Genomic DNA, 16,513 nt, shown 5'->3' with positions numbered 1-16,513 from the left:
TTCTAAGAAGAATTTAGCTGCAGATCTGGCAGGAAATTAAATCTTCAAATGACAGACTTTTACATATTGGGAAAATAAGATAAATGGGATTTTAAATAAGCTAGAATATTTTTTAACAGGTTAACAGTGTGTATGCATGTGTGCACTTCTGTTTAAAAGTGAACACTTCATAAGTACCACAAAATCCCAAACCTGGAAGAATCCTCAATAGAGTCTACAACTGTTTACATCTGAGGAAGCTATGACCTACTTCGGTTAAATGAGATATTCCAGGTTCTATACCAACTGGCAGAAGAGCTGAGGCCAGAAACTTGATTTCCTGATTTCCAAATTAGTTCTCTGTCTACTACGCTCCTTCATAGCACATTGCCAAATTGGTAGTAAAAATTCAATTTAATAAATACTTATAAAGTATTTCCAACATGCTCAGCCCTGGCTTAGTGCTCTGGGACACAAAAGAAGTATCAGGGAGGGTCCTGACCATAAAAAGCTTTTGATTTCACTGAGAAAATAAGGTACACACACGAAACAAATATATTCTGTTTTACATTGTTATGTAACGATATGGCTAAAACAGTGCTGATAGAGGGTTTTCTGTCTTTGCTGTACAGTATGGTGGCCAGTGGCCATGTGTCAGCTGAACACCTAAAATGTGGGCAGTGCAATTGAGGAAGTGAACTCTTTTTTTCTTTTTTAATTGAAGTATTGTTGATTTAGAATGCTGTGTTAGTTTCTGGTGTACAGCATAGTGATTCAGTTATATATATATATATATATATATATATATATATATATATATTCTTTTTCATTATATGCTATTACAAGCTATTGAATACTTCCCTGTGCTACACAGTAGGACCTTGTTGTTTATCTATTTTATATATAGTAGTCTGTATCTGCGAATCCCAAATTCCAAATTTATCCCTCCCCCTGCCTTTTCCCCTTTGGTAACCATAAGTTTGTTTTCTATGTCTGTGGGTCTCTTTCTGTTTTATAAATAAGTTCACCTGTGTCATTTTCTTGATTCTCCTAATTATATTTCATTTTAATTAGTTCAAATAGTCACATGTGGCTACAGGCTACTGTGTTGGACATCACAGGTCTAAGAATGCTTATTGGTCTGGATGGAAAATATGTAACCGAAATTCTGTCACTTCTCCCTCTTGTGCCTCTGACAGAAACTACAGTTGATCCCAGAACCCTTTCCCCTACGCAGGGATGGGCTCTCAGGATCCTCCATGCAACATATTTTCAACTGCCTGGACCTGGAACCCATTTGCCATCCCTGACACAGATAAAAGTTGACATATGTGAGCAGGAGAAGGAAGTACTTGGATTGAGCTTAGACAGGCAACATTTGGACACATGAAGAGAAAGGGACAAAGAGTGTGGGGCTCTCCGTATGGAGAACAACATGAGCATAGGAACTGGACAGGGTTTTCCTAGTTCCAGGACAGGAGGATGCTGGCCGGGCCAGAAGGGAGGATTGTGCTGGGTGTGGTGCAGATAAGAGGGCACACAGAAGGGTGGGGCTAGATTACAGACCTTTGGATTCCAGGAGTTTAGACTTTTTCTCAAGAGCTATAGGAGCCCCTGAAGGTTTAAGCAGGATAATGAGTTTTAGGAACATGTTTTAGGAAGGCAGATCTGATGGTGAGCCACAGAAAGGACTGCATAACAGATAGACATTCAGAGACCAGCAAGAAGGCTATTCCACTAATGGCTTTTTATTTTCCTTTAGGAAAGTAACACTTGTTTATTAAAGAAAATGTATAAATCACAGAAAAGCAGATATAAAAATTAAAACTAGATCTCCACCTTTCACACTCAACCATAGTTGGCATTTTGTTTTTACTTCCTTCCATGGCTACTGCAATAATTCAGGAATAAAAGCTGGACTAGGAAGGTGGTAGTGTGAATATAGAGGAAAAGCTACAAATGAATTTTTCAGTGAGACAGAAGAGTGAAGAAAAAAGGCCATTAGCATTAAGGGACCTGGAACCTGAGTTCTAGGCTTGGCTATTTCAATGGGCCTCCTTTCTCTCAACCCCCAGCCTTGGTTTCTTCATTTTAGAATTCAGGTACTGATCCAGATCAACCTCTTAACCTCTTCTTATTGGTGCCTAATTAAGGATTAGAGGAGATTTTCAAGACCTCCCCCTGGATCTAAAATGGAACTAAATGTGTGTATGCAAGTCTCTGTGCATTTTAAGTGAACACCACATATAGATAGCAGGGTTGTCATAAGACAAAAATGTTCCCTTGATCTTTAAGCTGTACCAATACACAAAGCCTGTCACAATCTGTAAGATTTTAGATGTAAAATAATTAAACTGTATATTCTAAGCAGTGTTGTAGGGAGAGTGTGTAGATGTGGTTCCCAGGACATGTAATGGGGTGGCATGACAGGAGATCCATTCTCAGGCAGGACTCCATAAAGCAGGGACAGCATCCTCCCTGTCCTGGAACTAGGAAAACTCTATCCAGTTCCTTTGCTTAAGAGTCAAAAAGTTAAAGGCCCAAACCATCTTCATAGACCATGGGGAAAACAAAACCAAAAAGAGCTGGGAGAGAATGCAAACAGTGCTCCATGGGGAAAAAAAAATAGACAGGGGAGGGTATAGCTCAGTGGTAGAGTGTGTGCTTAGCACGCATGAGGTCCTGGGTTCAATCCCCAGTCTCTCCTTTAAAAAACAAATAAATAAACCTAATTCACACACACAGAAAGAAAAAGAAGAAGCAATACACAACCACTCACCAGGTTAATATGCAAAAGTGTAAACCGGTGGTTGTCCACATGACATGTACATGAGACTCAATCGTGGAGTTTCCAAAAAATATCGATGGTCGGGCTCCTCCTCAGACTAATTAAATCAGGGTCTCAGTCAGTGGGGCCTATGTGTACATTTTTTTAAAGTTCTCAGGATGACTAAAACCTGAAGCATCAGCAGATATCCCAGAGGAAGAACAGCCCAAGGGGCCGGGGAGGGGCGTGGGATCCAGATCTGCCTCTGCTCTTCACTGCCCTGGTGAAGTGTTGCCACCAGTTCCCTAGTGACAAAGAACTGTAGGTCAACACTTCTAGAACCTGCCACGCCATTATGATTTGCATATTAAACCATATATAGCTTCCATTCCGGAGTGTAGGATCTGTCATTGTCAATACATCCTTTTGTCACATTCACTGAACCATGTGTGACAGAACCCCTGGGGACTCTGGCCAGTCCATAAACTCTGGCCAATGAACAAGCCTCCTTCTGAGGATACCTCGGCTCTCTGAGGGGCTCCTAGTTAAAAAGTACAGACTCTGGCCTCAGGCCAACCGTGGTGTGTGTGCCAGCTTTGACATGCACTCTTAACCGTGTGGCCTTGTGCAAATTACATATTCTTTCATACCTCAGCTTCCTTATTTGCCAAATAGGAGTCCTAACACCTTTATGGGATTATTGTAGAAATTAAATGAGGCCATATAAACCAAAGAGATAATGCCTGTAAAGGAATTCTTTGATGCCTGGCACATAGTAAGCACTCAATAAATGTTAGCATTATTTTTATTATCATTATTTATCATTTGTTTTCATCGTCACCTCAGGGTTCCTTCTAACTCCAATACTTTGATTCTAAGAATCACTTGGTGACTGACTACACAGATGGAACCAAAAGTCAGCAGGTACTGACATGCCTAGATTAAAGACCAGTCTGGATCCTGCCCCCTTCACCCCAGCCTGATTCCTCAATAACTACTTCATTCTTTGCTTTAAGACACCCCTGGTAGGTTGCTGGCGTTGGTCTTAGTTTTAAAAGGACCTGACATTTTGCAGGCACAGAGCTTAGGGCATTCTTGACGAAAGCACCATGGTTCTTCTGTTACTCTTATTTCTTCGCAGCAGAGATACCCGAGTCTGGCCGAAGTGAACTTCAGACATCCCCTTCCCATCTGCCCTTGCTGCAGCGACTGCGGATGCTTGAGGACAATCTGCTGAACCACTGCGCAGCCTCAGACGCGCATAACTTTGATGCATATCTAATGACTAGTGTGAAGACCTTGTTCATGGGAACTTCAGGGCTGACATTTGAGTGTTGCTCATGAAACTTGCTTAAAGGTCTGATGCTGACATGAGCCACAGATTGTCAGCTTCATATCCTTGGAGTGTTCTCCTTGCTGTCCACGGTACCAAATACGCTCCTACAAAGCACAATGCCACCCTCGATCATTATTCTGCCAAGAGCCACACATTTTGTTAATGCCCATAGCGTTCTTTTTCCTTGTCCTTGGTGGGACCAAACCTCTTCCTTTTAGGAAGACAGTCTTCCCTTTGTAGGCAAACATCCGCTTGTCTTCCATTATGTTGTTGGTTGAATCACGGCCCATAGCCACCTCTCTACCTTTTCAGTTTTGGAAATGGGTTAGCTTGTTTTGCACATAGCAAGTCATTACAGAGCAGGTTGCCAAAGGAACTAGCGCTTGGAGACTTTTACCCCTGTGAATGAAATCATTTTAAAAGGGGGAATCATCCAGTTTGGGATTAGCCACAAACTCCCTGTGGAAACCAGTTTTTCTTTAAGAAAACTGGATTTTCCTAAGTTCACTTGGGCCCAGGAAACAGACCTCAGAATCATCTTAATTACAGGAATGCTTTGTTATGAAACCACTGGTTGATGGTATCCACAACGGGCTAAGTGTGAGTTGGGCCTATTGACTCCGACACCAGTTCTTCAGCTTATATCACCACGGACAGTACACGCTGATCATTATAAATGGCAAAGGACTTGGTCTATGCAAAAGTAACCTTTTGCATAATTTCTCAATACCAGCGGGCGCCACATCTGAGTTAGAACTTTTATTGAACTGGATCAGCAATCAAAGAAAAGGAGACAGGAGGTCTAGAGCAGAAAATGATGAGTTTACTCTCTGGTAAATGAGGATAAAGATGAGAAAAGAGAACCATTAATTTCCACTGCATTTTCCAAAACACCATTAATGTTTGAGCTGTGATGCTGCTTGTTTTAATTCATTCCAGTTTTATTGTTAATTTCCTCTTAAGTAAATGCTTAATCTTTCATTGTGGGGTTCCTTTGTAGGTTTATTAATTTGAACCAAATTAAATTACAGGCCTTTTCCTTCCCACTCTGTGTAGTAATAAGTTATATGGCACAACGTATATGGTAGGAAGTAATATGTGATGAAAAACTGTCAATATTCAGGTGAAGAAGCAGAAAAGTCACACAATTGGAACCTGCCTTCGGAGACTGCCATCAGCAGCCTGGGGTCATTTTGTGTAGGTCCCCAACAGTAGTTGAGTAAACAAAAGAGAATTTGTTTCAACTCACTTGCTCTACCTTGATGAGCATCTGCTCTTCAGCTGATTTCCTTCATATGGACCACGCAAGTGGTACGACTGTAAGGAGCTTACCTCAAGTCCTACTCGACTTACAGTCAGCCTTCTTGAAACAAAATGATGGGAAAGTCATTTTCCAAAAGGCATACCTTCTGGTAATTTTTAGGGATTTTGAAAAAAAATTGTTTCTAAGAGATTTATGATCTCATTAAATGAACCCTACAAGTTGGGAACACAAAGAGCCATTTTACTATAGAAAACAGTATCTTTAGTTACCCACGTTTTCCTCTTTTTCAAAAGTAACTTGCATTTTCAACTTGCAGGTTAAACAACACCCACTTCTTAATTTATTAACTTACTTGGAATGAAAATCTAAGCTATGATGACCAGGATGGAGTCAGCACTCAAAATGTCTTACCATTTTATTTAAAGTTTCTATCAGAAATTCCGTGATTTTTTTTTCCTTGTCACCCTTCCTAGAAATCTCCACCGTCCGATGCCCAGACCTTGATGGAGGAACACAGACTTCCTGTGGCTTGAGAAAAATCAGGCAATGATCTAGATGTTAACTTTTCTAAGAGGACTGGCCAAATAGGCCAACAAACGTTACTAAGAATTCAAATTTCTATATATCAATCATGGCCACTGATTCTTACTCCTTCTGTATGGGGAAAACAGACCAATCTTACCTCAGACTGAGGTAAAAATCTCAAAAAAAAAATTTTTTTTAAACAAATACAGTCTTGTTAAAAAATTCTGTCTTGCTCTGGTGAGCCCCTACACTCAACAGACCTCTTAAAAAACAACCATATTAAATTCACTCACAACTAAGAAACCAGTAAGCTTGAGATGGTCAATTCAGTGGAACTGCGGTTCCGTGTGTGTGTGTGTGTGTGTACATGCACGTGTGTGAATTTCTGAATCTGTCAATTAAGTTACTAGTCAAAGTGCCTCAAGAAATGTGCCTTTTCTATCATAAGCTCAGCAGCACTCTTGCTAGAAAATGTCAACATAGAGCATGAAGATTTGAAACCTGAGAATCTCATAAACGTCCAAAGTGAAGCAGGGTGAAGTAGCCAGCCTCTGTCTGTTCCATTTAAACCATCTATTTTTTAAAAATCCAGGCTTTGGGTGGAGATATCATGTACTATGCCAATGATCACCCTTCCCTGATGCTATCAAGAAAAGAAAAGTAGACACATTTGTTGAAGAAAACAATCTCTCACTAGAAGCTGATCACCTTCCTATGAGAGGTAGGTGAGGCAAATTAAAAGCATAGATCTGGGGGAGAATTCAGAGGATTGGAAGGAAAACAGGACTTGGGATCCAGCTCTAGGAAATACTGCTGATAGAGAAAGAAGAATATATGTCTAAACCACAAAAAGAAAAAATCCTTAAGAGCTTTTAAAGATTCTTCCAGGAATGCGACTAAGTCCGCATTTTAGGACAGACCTCTGTTCATATGAAGCCACTTTCCCCTTTCTTCTTTCCCCATTAGGTTCATGCTTATTTCTTGAACCTGACGCTCACTCATCCATTTTGAAACTCTCCAGCTGCTCCTCATTTGATACGGTCACTAACACCTGCCCCCAGTCTCCCTTTGCCTAGTAAACCATTCTTTCTCCAATGGGACTCAGTTAAAACACCACTTACATCCAAGAAGCCTCCCCTGGTGGTCACCCCTTCCGCTGGTATTCAGAGTAGGTCCTCTGGTTTTAAGCTCCCTACAGTTCTTCCTCAGCCCACTCACAGCTCGTTTATTATTTAATATGTGCCTTGACTACTAGACTGGGTTCCTGGGGGCAGAAATACAATCCTTCCTGTCTCAGACTCTTCATTACCCACTACCTAGCACAGAGGCTGGCACATTGACATTTCCCTACACCTACTGTCAACCGGTTCACCTGTACCCCTACCATTTGAAGCATTAATGTACAATCACCTATGGGGTCCCCTAACACAGAGGTGCTCCAAACCTTGAAGTCTGTATAAATCAGGCCCATGTGGCTTGGGGAATCCTGCCTATTCTGGGGCATTACTCTGTAAAGATGCTACTGATCCATATAATTGGCATAAATATGAATTTGGACCCTTTCACACATAAATGGATGCTGACAAATCATTCTGGGGACACAATAGTGAAATACTCTAAAACAGATTATTTCACTACTATTTTAGAGTATTTCACTTGTAAGTCCTACAATGCTGAGCACTGGAAGGGAATCAGGCTTTGGATAACAGTGTCTGGTGCTAGGATTTGCTGCCTAAGAGGCTGTTCCATGGTTTCACATGGGCTGCTCTGAACCCCAGCACCACTGCTTAAGAGGTCCCAGGGTTACTCATCACAAAACCATCATATGAAGGAAACCAAAAAGAGTTAGTTTTTAAAGGCTTTTACACTCTGAAAAATAGGAGGTAGCGAGCACCTAACACTGGTCATTTGGGGGTTATCAGAGGAATACTATATTTCACTGAATCGAAGTCTCCGTAAGATGCACCCCAGCTTTAGACGTGCTAAATTATGGGGGGAGCTGCATTCTAGAGTTGACGAAATGCAGTGAACAACATAGGAAAAACTCAGTATTAAAAGACCCACTAAGTCATTCAAATATAGCTTCTGTCACTCCTTTTGACTGTGGGAGTTCTCTGGGGACACCGGCACTTACAAACACACAGGCCACTCTGGCCTAGTCAGTGAAGTAAATGAAAGCCCAGAAACAAAAACAATGCGTGTTGGTTTAAAAAGAGAGAGAGAGAGAGAGAGGATTAACATTTGGATGTCACCATGTCAGGCTCACCTACTTTTCCCCACCCCTGGATGATGTTCATTTGAGCCACAGGGAAGATGGAGCCAGGTGACTTACCAAACCTCTTCAGGGAGCCCAGGAACGCTGGTCTCTGCTAGGTGACCTGATACAAGGTGTCCTTCTAGTGCCTCTGTTACCCAAACTCTGGAATGGAAAAGATAACACTGTTGACCCAGAGATGACTAACGAGGAGTGTGCAGTTAATGACTGCTAACAGGAATGGAGGGGAGGGGGGAAGACAAAAAAAGAAAAAACTTCGTGATTATTACATGTGTATGTGTGTATATGTGTGTGTGTGTGTGTGTGTGTGTGTGTGTGTGTGTGTGTGTGTTACAAGGAAAGCTACGTAACTGGGCAGTAGAAGAGATCTGCACTGACCCACTTACATGGAAGAATATAGGTCCGGTCCTTTAGCCAGTCCTGCAAATCTATTCAGGTTGATATTTGCTAAAGGATATTCAAAGAAAAAACCCTCTGTCTGACAAGGAGAGAGGAGGAAACGCATACAGAGCTGGTGTAACGGGAGAGGGGGTGGAGGGTGGGGGCAGTTCACAGGTTTGCCCAGGTGTTCAAAACTCAGTTCTATTGCTTGCTAGCTGGGTGACCTTGGACATTTTACTAATCTCTCTGGTCTTCCTTCAAATTTAAATTCATTTAAATTTCTTTCTGGAGAGGGACATTAAATTGCAGTCTTCTAGAGTAAATAATGAAATACACGAAATTGTTTAAAGCCTTGTGAGCTGTTAGCATTTAAAATATTTCCTTATCTTTGGAAGCCCTTTGCAGCTGGCTTTTCTGCCCATATATGAATAATATTCCTCAAACATTCAGCTTCATCTTTAAGTAAATACATCTGATTAGCTAAGCTCTATACAGCAGATTTTATTATGCTACTACTCCGCCAAGAATGAATAAAACTGCACAAGAGTCTCAGTCCTGCCCCCTCCAAGAAAGACCACAAGTCCACAACCTACCTCTGGGAAACAAAACACAGTTCTGTTAACTCCTGCAGTTGAATTAGGTAATCATTTGTTCCAAAGTTCTTCCAAACTCAATGGCCTAATTAACTAAGGTTGAGCTTTTGATTAACATACAGTGCTTGAAGGAACTTTGACCCACAGAAAGTTGGCATTTGACTTGCTTCTGAGTCCAACCTGTATCACGAGTGCAGGTTTCAAGGGTAATAAAGGACCTGGCTGTTTGCTTACAGCAACAGAGGCGGTGCCGTGTCTTTATATGGCTTTTACCTCGACTCTCCACCAAACCATTGGCAAAGACCATTTGCAGCCCACAGGTCAGCTTCTGGAGTGAAAAGAATTTGAAAGAGTGTGTATTTCCAAACTGCAAAGCACCTACGTTCTACCTGGCATTTTTAACTGTGTGTCGGTTGTTTAGGAATCATGAGTATGATCCAGATCACAGTGATCAGAGTGGAGGTGGGGTGTTGGAGCAGGTGTGGGCCCTGTCCATCCAGATCCCACCTTGGTGAGCAAACTGCTCTCTTGGGTGGCTGCTGAGTTCCCCTTTATTAACGTGCTCTAAACACACAGAGACACAAGGCAGAGGCCACAGTACCTGAGGGTTCATGTTCCTGCCTGTTATGAGATGAATAGTGTCCTTCCTAAATCCCTGTGTTGAAACTCGGAGCCCCAGTACCGGAGAATGTGACTGTATTTGGAGACAGGGCTTTGGAAGAGGTAATTAAGGTTACATTGAGGTCAGATGGGTGGGCCCTAATCCAGTACGACTGGGGTCCTTATAAGAGGAGATTTGAACACATTCACATGCAGACTAAGTAAGGGACGATCCTAAGAGGACACTGTGAGGAGGATGTTTGCAAGACAAGGAGAGAGCCCTCAGGAAGAAACCAAACCTGCCAGCGCCTTGATCTTGGACTTCCAGGCTCCAGAACTGTGAGGGAAAAGCTCTCTCTTGTTTAAGCCACTCAGCCCCTGTAATCTAATACACTACCCGCTGCCTGGACCCCCAACCTTACATCCCAGGACCAAGCAGGTACCAAATGAGGAAGAGGAAAATGACAGGAGTGGTGTTGACTGTGGAAAATGGGAGAGACCATCAAATTTTAAAACTTTAAAAATACTATGAGGCCACATAAATTATATCCATGGCTTGATTATGCTGGTGGCCCTTCAGTGGCAACTCCTGAGCTAAATCATTGCAATTAGACATTTAAAAACACCCACTATTCATGCTTTCAACAAATATTCATTGAACACCTACTACAGGCCAGGCCCTAAGCCAAACACTGGACATAGTGGTGGATAAAATAAGGCGTCTTCTCTGCCTTCATGGTTCGTAACAGTCTGGTAGGGAGTCTTGGTACTGAGCTAGGTGAGCAATGTCAAGTTGAAAACACAAAGCAGCTCTCCTCCAAGACAGTGCAGATTACTGGGGCAAAGACGTGGAACGAGACCATTATGAAACAATGGTGCACTGGCTAAACAACACAGAGGCAATGGAAAGTGGAAAGATAGCTCCAATTCTATCAAGGTTAATTAAATAAGAAGTGAGCCAAGTTCTGAAGGATGACTAACAGTCTGCCCAGCAGACAGGGATGACAGATGAGGAAAGGGCATTTTCCAGACAGAAGGAACAGCCAGCTTCTGGGTAGGGGGCCATGAGACAGCACAGAATCACTGGAGAATGGCAACCAGTTGGACCACAGGTGGACAGTGGAGGGAGCAGCAGGATGTGCTGCTGAACAAGGTGAGGGGCTCACATTTTATTGCACTGTGAACCACTGGAGAATTTTAATCAAGAAGGTGACATTACCTGACTTGCATATTTAAAAGATCGCTCTGACCACAACCTAGAGGGGCTAAAGGCAGGGTGACCCAACAGGAGAAGATGAAAGCAGGAACCAGGAGGAGACACAGGGATACCTGGTGGTCAAGGTCAGGGATGCAGAACTGAAACTGTCATGGTGTTCAACCGTAGCCATGGTGACACTGCCCAAGGACATTATGTGCATCAAGAGAGGCACTGAGTATTTGATCACTGAGAACATGTATTTCTGAAGAAGCTTTTAACTTCATTTATCTTACATTTCACACCAGGAAACTAACTCTACTCATCCTTTTTCTGCAAAGCCACATATGACTGTACCTCAGGCTCCTCATCTAAATATGGATAATAAAGTCACTACCCTCACAGAGAAGATGCCTTGAACTCATGAATACGAGTGAGTACTTAAGCTTTACTATTAAATTAACAATTATTAAAGCATTTAAAACACAAATGGATGTTTACTGACTGCGCAGTTAACATGAATAGGAGGCAGATTAAAACAATCACCACAACCACAGAGTAAAAACTTATACAACTGTCTTGGGAAAGAGTTGCCTCCGATTTCCTTAATCTCTCCAGAGCTCTCCCACAGCCTCTTAGAAAGGGCCCTAATATTTGTGCAGGATCACTACTTTAAATTTATAAAATGCTTTGTCTCAGGTAAAAAAAAATTCCAAATATTAATGATCCAAGGAGATGTGGGACCTGCAGAGAGAGACTGGCTGCCAAGGGGCACAAGAGAACTTTCTAGAGAGATGGAAATTTCTCTGTCTTGATTGAGGCAGTGGTTCCATGGCTGTATGTGTTCCACATAGCTAAAAATATGAATTTTACTATATATAAATTATATTTCAATAAAGACTGAATGAAGATAGAAAGGCTGGAAGATGGGGGAACGGGGAATGCAAGGGGAAATGGATACTAATACTCCAAAAAAGGGGGGGAAGTAGAATTGCGTGGAAGAATTTGCCTTAAAACTTTAAATTTCCAAAAACATCATCTCTCTGAATGGATGAAGCTGGCTGAGAACGTGAAAAAGCTTCCTAATTAATGCAAGAAACATTGTGAAAAAGTCAGAAGTCCTCATCCTACACCTGTGTCTAAAGAACAGCGTATTTTACCCCTAGATTCACTGGACAAGCTGCCCTCTGGTGGCTTTGATACGTATTTCCTGAGCACAAAAATAGACAGTTACTAAGCTGTCTGGGTCTCAAGTACAGACTGCCTACAAACATTTCCCAAGGTAACTGAGAGTGGGTGTGCTGGCCTCTTGCACACAAGAGGGAACACGGGCCATTCTGGGCTTGCGTCACAGCTGAGCTTTAAATAGCTAAGAAAACAGGACTGCAGCAAAATACATATGGTATGAGGCTGACAAATTCAAGAGACACTTTAACTCAATTTAAATTTCACTTTCGCAACCTGGTATCAGCGTATCAGAAGCAAACATCTGTCTCAAACAAGGTGAGGGTGAAGAAAACAGAACTGAAAGTTTCAGCCCCAGCATCTGTGACTATTACTCAATATTCCCAAGGTATTTTTGCATAAAGAAAACAGTAACAACAACCCAGCAAATACTATCCAAACACTGGTTTTTATTAACACTGGCATGCGGGGAATCTAGGTGTCTTATGAAACATTAAGCATTTGTTTAAAATAAAGGCAAGAAGGAAGGGAGGGAGGAGCAAATAGCACAGCTTTCCAAAAGTTGCACTAAAAAAAGATACATGATGACACAAGCATCAGCTCACAAGATGATAATATTTTCTCTTTAGAAAGCAATGCATCTTCATTTTGTCAGAGAAACACATAGGAAAAGACTGTTATAGATGGACATAGAGGCTGCATTTCAACTGCTGAGATGTTAAAAAGGCACCAAGTCCAGATCCAGCAGTATCAGGCTGGACTGAATTAATTTACACCAGGGTCATACTCACTCCTGATAAATGACTGCTGAATCCATATTCTGGTAGACCGAACTTTCTTTTTAAATCAAATCATGTCACTTCCCTTCTCAAAACCCTCCAACGGCTTCTCTTCACACTTAGAATAAAATCCAAAGTCCTTCCCAGGGCTCCCTCCGGACCTGCCTGGCTCCCTACTTCATCCCCTGCCTCTCTCCTACCGCCTCACTCCCTCTGACCTCCCTGCCTGAGCACTCAAGGTCACCCCAATCTGGGACTTCCCTTCCCAGCCTTCCCCACCTGGCTCCTCCCCCTGACTGGATTCACCTCCTCCAAGAAGTCTTCCCAGACCACTCTTTGAAAACAGCCCTCTAGTCACCAACCCTGCACTCTCTCTCCTCTTTCCTGTTTTTATGTTTCTTCTATACCTTTATTATTACCTGAAATTATATTATGTATTCATTTTTATCAGTTTTTATTATCTCTCTGCCCCAATGAAATGTGAGCTCCATGAGAGAAGGGGCTTTCTCTTCTGAAACAGAGCCAGACACAGGTCAGTACTCATTATGTGAGAAATGAAATATCCCTACTTGGAAAGATAATAAACCCTGTTGCAATATGTTTCAACACTCCATCACAATCAACAAGTCCTTCCTTAGGTCTGCCTCAAGTCTCTCTTAATTGCAACAAAAGCCCATCTCCTTTACTTGAATCCCAGAGTGATGGACAGGGGTTGACCAACAAGAACCAACAAGCTGTTAAGTAATTCTTCAGGACCACAGAATTTTCTTTTTCTAATTTTTAAAATTTTATTTATCTGGGGGGGGTGATTAGGTTTATTTATTTATTTTTTTAGAGGGGGTACTGGAGATTGAATCCATGACTTTGTGCATGCTAAGCATGCACTCTACCATTTAAGCTATACCCTCCCCCCAGGACCACAGATTTTTGAAGGTAAAATGGAGCCATAGTCTCCAGCCCTTTTGTTTTGAAGGTAAGTACACAGGCTCAGAGAGGGTAGCTGGTTTCTCCAGCTCACAAGGAGACAGTGAACATCAGCAAACACCACGTCACTTAAAGGCTGCAGTGCCCGCCTTATTCATTTCTGCTATCCCAGGACCCAGCACAGTGCCTGGCACAAAGAAGTGTACCTGAGAAACAAGTGTCCTCACTTCTACTCTAAGTGCTCATTCAACTGAACGGACTTCCTTCCTCTCATCACTGTCCCAACTGTAACTTCCTGTCCGAGAACGATTTCCAGTCACTTGCGTCATGTTGTCATCATTTCCTGTCCTCTGTACGTACGTATATATGACAGCATACCAGGCACAATAGTCTGTCTGGGGGCTGGTTTGATTCTAACATAATTCAAATAGGCCAGCATGGAAAATACCTATGAAAAAGTGGGATATGGAAAGCAAACATTAAAAAAAAAAAGACAAAAAGCTGGCAGTGTCCCTGGCCACAGGTGCCATGACTGTCATGCAAGGCAGGAGCTTTGTCTGTTCCTTATTTGTTGTCCTGCAGCACCTAGCAGTGTGTCTGGCACACAGTCAAGGCCCATTTGTTGGGAGGGAGAAGAGAGGGAAATGACACTGTAAATTCAGCTTATACTCAGTATACAGTGGCTTTATAATAAAAAAAAAAAAACACTTCATGCTAACAGTTCACACTTGCATGGTGCCTTCAGTTCTTAGCACTTACATACATCTTGTTATTGAATCCTCCCAGGTCATCCACCTTACCTGTAAGGGAAATACTAAACCCTGGAAAACAAAGTATTTTTTAGAAGTCATTTAGCAGCCAAATCTAGACTTTAGTCTCTAACAAGACTCTACAGATTTCTATTCTTCCAGCATATGAGAAGCCACATGCTCTGCTGAAGAAACAGTGATGTGTTTGATTATGGGATGTTGCCCCAGACCCAGCTAGTGGTATGAAGCAATGTAGAGTATATGCAACATACTATCTAAAATCTGAAATATTCTGGATTCCAAAATACATCTGACCCAGTAGGTTTTGGGCGAGGACGTCTCAGATTCACATTCAGGCAGAGAAGAAACCTGTCCACAGTTACGCAGGCAGGCTGGGATTCCAATCCAGGGGGCCTGATTCTGCAGGCTGTGCTGGCGGCCATAACATTATCCTGTCTCTGTAATCAATGATATCAGTATGATCTGAAAAGCATTTACTGCCTCAACTATTTTTCTGATGTGGCTCCAGGAAATAGGATTCAGAAAGTGAATGGCGGTGCCAGACTTGTATTGTCATCCATGAAGACTGATTTGGACCACCGGTGATGCCAGCTAAATGGGGGCTCGGGGACAGTAATCCAAGCACAGTGGACTTCCTGGGAAGTCATGGCCACATTCAGAAAGAGGGAAGACAAAGCTTTTGGTGATCAAAACGTTCACCTCCCTGAGCACCTTCCCGAGAGCTTCTGGGAAACCTTGAGGAAGACCTACTAGGAATCTGGGATGAGCTTTCCACATGCATTTATAGAATTATTCTATTGAGTGGGATGGGAGAGCTGTGGGTGGGGTGTGAGCAAGACAACGCGTAAGCAGACAGGGTGTGTGTGTGTGTGTGTGTGTGTGTGTGTGTGTAAGCATATGCTCATTACAAACAGACTTTTCCCTAATGTCCAGAATGCTGAACAACTATAAATTATGTCTCAGCTTTTATTTCTATCCTCTAAACTAATTATTTGTGGAAATTAAAAAATGCAGCTTAATTTGGACCAGCAGTGTCTTCATTTCATCAAGAAGATGGGGTGAATTCATTTCTTCAGACCTCTGTTTAAATGCTACTTCCTCAGGGAAGCCTTCCCCCAAAATACCCCAAATTAGATTGGTTCCCCTCTTTTCATGTCTCAGTGTAAGCTTTCCCTCATAGCACACATCACAATCTGTGATAAAATACTTGTGAGTTTATTTGTTCACTATCTGGCCAGCCCCACCAAACATCTCCACGAGGGCAGGACCCTTGTCCATTTGCTCCCCTCTGTATGCCCAGCATGTAGCACAGCACCTGACATCTTCTAGTAGCTCAGTCAACCTCTGCTGAATAAATGAATGAATGAATGAATGAATGAGTCTTGAATTTCACACACACACACACAAAAAAAACCCAAGAGCTGGCCAGCACGTCACCAGTAGACACATATGGGGTCTTCTCCCAACTCCGAATTGTGAAAGCTTTACCGCCTAGGCAGTTCTATTGGGCAATCCATCATATGCTGCCCAGTGACGTGTTCTCTTTTTAGGTTGTTTCTTCACTTTATTATTCTTATTTAACTTTTAACCTGTTTAGATCTTATCTCTCAAACTAGATTAGAAGCACATAGAGTGTAAGTTATTCTGCCTCCAAATTGTCAAGGCTCCCTCACTAGCATTTCACATCTACTCTTCCTATATGGTTGCTTCATTGAGTGCTCAAAACATTGCAGGTGGGAAAACTGAAGACCCCAAGTGCAGGATGGTGTCTAAAAAAATTATTTTAGTAAGTCAGGAGTGCCCAGGAAGACTGAGCATTGTTTAAATATAAAATACAAGTTCTAACTTTGCTTATGTGAGTGATCAACATAAGGGCAAAGAAAATCTTAATTCAGCAAAGTTCTTTTTAGTTTCATGAAATATCCCCTCCGCCATTCTTT

General features: G+C 42.1%; 1 protein-coding gene across 7 annotated transcripts in view; it reads right to left on the bottom strand.

Moving 5' to 3' along the window:
- The window catches only part of RBM47 (RNA binding motif protein 47), a 148,233-nt gene that overhangs the window by 81,101 nt on the left and 50,619 nt on the right, over positions 1-16,513 (bottom strand). For 4 of the 7 annotated variants that reach the window (XM_015244009.3, XM_072944726.1, XM_072944706.1 and 1 more), the window contains exon 2: positions 8,204-8,290. The exons of 1 other annotated variant lie outside the window; for it this stretch is intronic. The gene's annotated coding sequence lies outside the window, so the exon portion shown is untranslated. Of the gene's footprint in view, positions 1-2,758; positions 3,016-8,203; positions 8,291-16,513 lie in introns of those variants that run through there. 2 more of the 7 variants (XM_072944707.1, XM_072944710.1) reach the window with 1 other exon arrangement.

The sequence above is a fragment of the Vicugna pacos genome, chromosome 2, assembly GCF_048564905.1.
Source record: "Vicugna pacos chromosome 2, VicPac4, whole genome shotgun sequence".
NCBI classification, from domain to species: domain Eukaryota; kingdom Metazoa; phylum Chordata; class Mammalia; order Artiodactyla; family Camelidae; genus Vicugna; species Vicugna pacos.
The sequence above is the reverse complement of the archived record's forward strand: the minus strand, read 5'-3'. Positions and strand labels throughout refer to the sequence as shown.